This window comes from Sceloporus occidentalis, unplaced genomic scaffold (assembly GCF_023333645.1).
Source record: "Sceloporus occidentalis isolate IW3139 unplaced genomic scaffold, rSceOcc1.0.p SCAF_309, whole genome shotgun sequence".
NCBI classification, from domain to species: Eukaryota; Metazoa; Chordata; class Lepidosauria; order Squamata; family Phrynosomatidae; genus Sceloporus; species Sceloporus occidentalis.
This window is the reverse complement of record NW_028317289.1, coordinates 119,323-123,181: the sequence shown is the minus strand read 5'-3', so window position 1 is coordinate 123,181 and position 3,859 is coordinate 119,323.

Here is a 3,859-nt window from a genome sequence, read left to right as displayed (position 1 = left end):
CCCATTTTTAAAGAGGGTGTTTTCCGCTGCCATCAGTGGGAACGCCCCCAACGTCAGCCGGACCGCCCCCGACCTCAGCGGGACCTCCCACTGACATCAGCGGGCAGTCCTGGCCGCGTCCCACAAGGGAAGGCTCCAGGTAGCCGGAGACCAGAAGTTCCCAGGTATGGTGGTCGGCTCCACCAACGAAAAATGCATATTAAATTAGTTGGTACTTGTAATGGCACAAAATAAGTTACTTACCTCATTAAAGCGCCGCACGCACTCACTGGCAGGAAAACGTTCCTACTGAATTCAGTGGGTGCACTTCCTGTCTTATTAGACCCCCTGGAACTCTTGGGCAAGCCAGTGCCAGGGCTGGCGGGTGGGGAATATAGCGCATGTGCGCACCGGGAAGCTATAGACGTGTCCAGCCAAGCGGTGGTAAAAGGGGCAAATGCATTGGGGTAGATTCTGAAAAATCTCTCAATGCATTTTAAAGGGGGAAAAAATGAAATAGACAAAACTATAAAATGAATGATGTGATGACGGGGGTCTGGTCAGCGCGGCCGCCGTCGAGGTCACGCCGCACGTCTCTCGCCGGCAGCCTATCCAGAAACAATTGCAAATCACGGCAGGATTTTCACATTTCTAAGCAGAAGATTCACTTCGCACGTTTCGCTGAGAAATAATAATTGTGACAGCTGTGCCGGGATCTCCGAAGAGCCCCTGATAATAATAACAATAAAAAATAATAATCTGCGCGCTTTCCACCGGCAAACCCGGCCGTCATGGAGGTCGGTCTCGGGCGGCGTAGCCGCAAAGCAATTGTTTGGTGTGAATTGAGTACGGTGTCCGTGTAACGACGCGCTCTGACCTGCGCGGGAAACCGCAGGGGCTACGGAACACTTTTAGATGCGATCGGAACAGGGAACGCGTTAGGGTCTCATCCGGAACGTTTCTAGAAGGCTACTGGAGAAAAAATACGTTTTTTTAAGATTAACGTGATTCGCATGAGTGTAACGAGGGCCCGGATGACTCAATGTTTGTTTGTCTCACTGATATCGGTGGGCGGTCCCGCTGATATCGGTGGGAGGTCTCGCTGACATCGGTGGGCGGCTCCGCTGACATCGGTTGGCGGTCTTGCTGATATCGGTGGGCGGTCCTGCTGATATCGGTGGGCGCTCTCGCTGACATTGGTGGGCGGTCCTGCTGATATCGGTGGGCGGTCCTGCTGATATCAGTGGGCGGTCTCGCTGACATTGGTGGGTGGGCCCGCTGACGTCGCCATTTTTTCTAGGCGAGTGAGGTGCGGTGGGATGCTCTGCAACGCTCTTTCCCCCTTTCTGATATGAGGGGAAGCTACACTTCCCTACCCTCTCTCATCCCCTCTCCACCACTATATGAAGCTGAAGGAGATGGGGGGGTTATTTATGGTCCTTTTAATGATGCGGGTTTCCTTGAATCCTGTCCATGGGAAGACAGGGATGAGGAGTGGCGTACCACCAGGGCCGGTGTGCCGCTCCCTCCTTCCGGAGATTAATCAGCATTTTCACGAGATGACTGATCGATAGAGAACGATGTGTGTGCCCGGCCCATATAAGTGTAAGTATGTGTGTGTGTGCGTGTGTGTGTGTGTGCGTGTGTGTGTGTGTAAAATTTAATCCATGTATAAGTGAGTGTATGTATATATATGTATGTAAAATAATGTAAGCAAGTATAAAAAAACACAATTCAGAATGACATATGTATATAGATTCATATTTCCACCATGTATACTAGAATAAGGTTGTAAACATGTGTGTGAGTGTGAGTGTATGTTTGAGTGTATGTTCTAATATAAGAAAATAAAAAAAGTGTAGAAAAAGCTAGGAGAATGCCCAGAGGGGCTGCAGTCTTATGACCCCCAACCTGAAATGTAATAAAATTATAAATTCAGGTAATAAAATAATTCAATAATATATGCCATTTTTTTCAATTTTTTCTGATAAATTCATTAATATGTGTAATATATATATAGTTTTACCAAGAGCTACTCTTTTTTGCGAAGCGCATGTCAACACGTTTGTTTCACGTGCAAATTCAATTTGCACCACGTCAGACAAGTTCTGAATTGCATTTCATTAACGCCTGATTTATTCTCCAGAATCTGTCAACGCTGAAATGATGATATTTGGTCTTAATTTAATGTATTTTTTTTTTCTTTCTGATTTTAATGTTTTCTGTGCGCAAAATAGAACGATGTAATCAGTAAAAGAGCAGCGGATTCTAAAGCTCCGAAATAAGTTGAAGTCTACAAATTAAAGCAGAACAATTACATTGGCGTATTCTGACCATGGGCAGGCTGGTCCAGAGGGCCAGAAGCTCTCCGGCCGCTTCGTTAGTGCGTGGCAGATCTCATCGTTGGCGCATGGCAGATCTTCATGGTATATGACATCATGTCGTGGTGCTCTGCACGATGCAGATCTGCAGCACAAGAGGAGGATCATACCCGTGAACTCTCAGGGTTTGACCCTAAGTCTCAGGGTTTTTGCCCCAATCTCAGGGTCTTGGGGTGAAGGGGCCGATTGTCAGGGTCACACAGTCTAGAACACAACTCTTTCTGCTCTCCACCACTGTGATTATATATAAAATGATGGCCTATTACAGAAATCCATGTTTTCTTTTTTATATTTAATTTTTCCCCATTCTTTTTTTGGCAATGAATCTAATTCCCTGCCGATTCGGGGCATTTTTGATTCCCAGTGCTCACATTCACTCTCATTCAGTCTCACTCACTCTCACACTCTCCATTCTCACTTTCACTTTCTCTAAATGTTGCCCTATCTTCTCTGCCGGAGGACTACATCGAAAAAACTGCAATTTTTCCCCTTAGGGCAAAATTCTGGCTCTTTCGGGGACGTCCTCTCGCCCAATTGGAGGATTAGACATAACCTGGCGCGAACTGTGCGAGTGAAAGGGCCTACAAATTTCATATGAAAATCCTGAGCTTTTTGCGTTGTTTTGTCCGCTTCGTGGGGGTCTGGCCTGGTTTTCGTGGCTTCATATGAATCGCAAATTAGCCCGATTTACCTGATTTCCCGCGCAGTCCCGCAAGTTGTTCCCTCACAGCGTCTCTTCTCTTGCTCTTCACATCACGTGACTCCGCCTTGTTCCTGGGCGGAGCAAGATAGGAGACACTGTTATAGAGCAGCGAGAAGACAGCCTTGCGGGACTGCGCGGGATTACCGGGACCCGGAGGTACAGTGCCTGACCGCCCGCTCCCGCCCGCAGCCCCAGCAAGACCGCCCGCGCCCGCAATTTTTTTGACCCGCCTCCCAATGCAGTCCTCTACTTGGATGCAAATGAAAAGACTAGAATTTGATCTATACATCATAACAGCCAGATTGCTAGCAAACATGTAGAGGAAAAGATTCTGGGCTGAAGTTCTTTTTTTTCTGTATGATTTAGGGGTGCACAAGCTGTCCCGTGAAAAGGCTTTATCTCAAAATATTAGCTTGCAAAAGAAGAGCGTAATGTATAGATCAAGGTATCTTCTTCATGCAATGTTACCTGCAGCTAATAACTACGGCTAACCTAAAGATGGCTTCATTTTCTTCTGTCGCACCGGTATAATGTCATTGGCCGGTTCATGACCTTAATCGGTTTTTAACCCACGATCCACACTTTGAGAGCCATAGATCAGCAAAACAAATTCTCTCAGTGGAACGAACCGTTGTGAACGTATATTCCACAATCCAAGGCGTCATGATATCTTTAGCTGATGTATAAAATACAATGCATTCTTCTTCTGGCTATTGTACGGAATATGACTGCCGTGTTAGCGTTATTCTAACTTAATTTTTTCTGATACCCGTAAAATTCAGTCTGTTCATTTTTC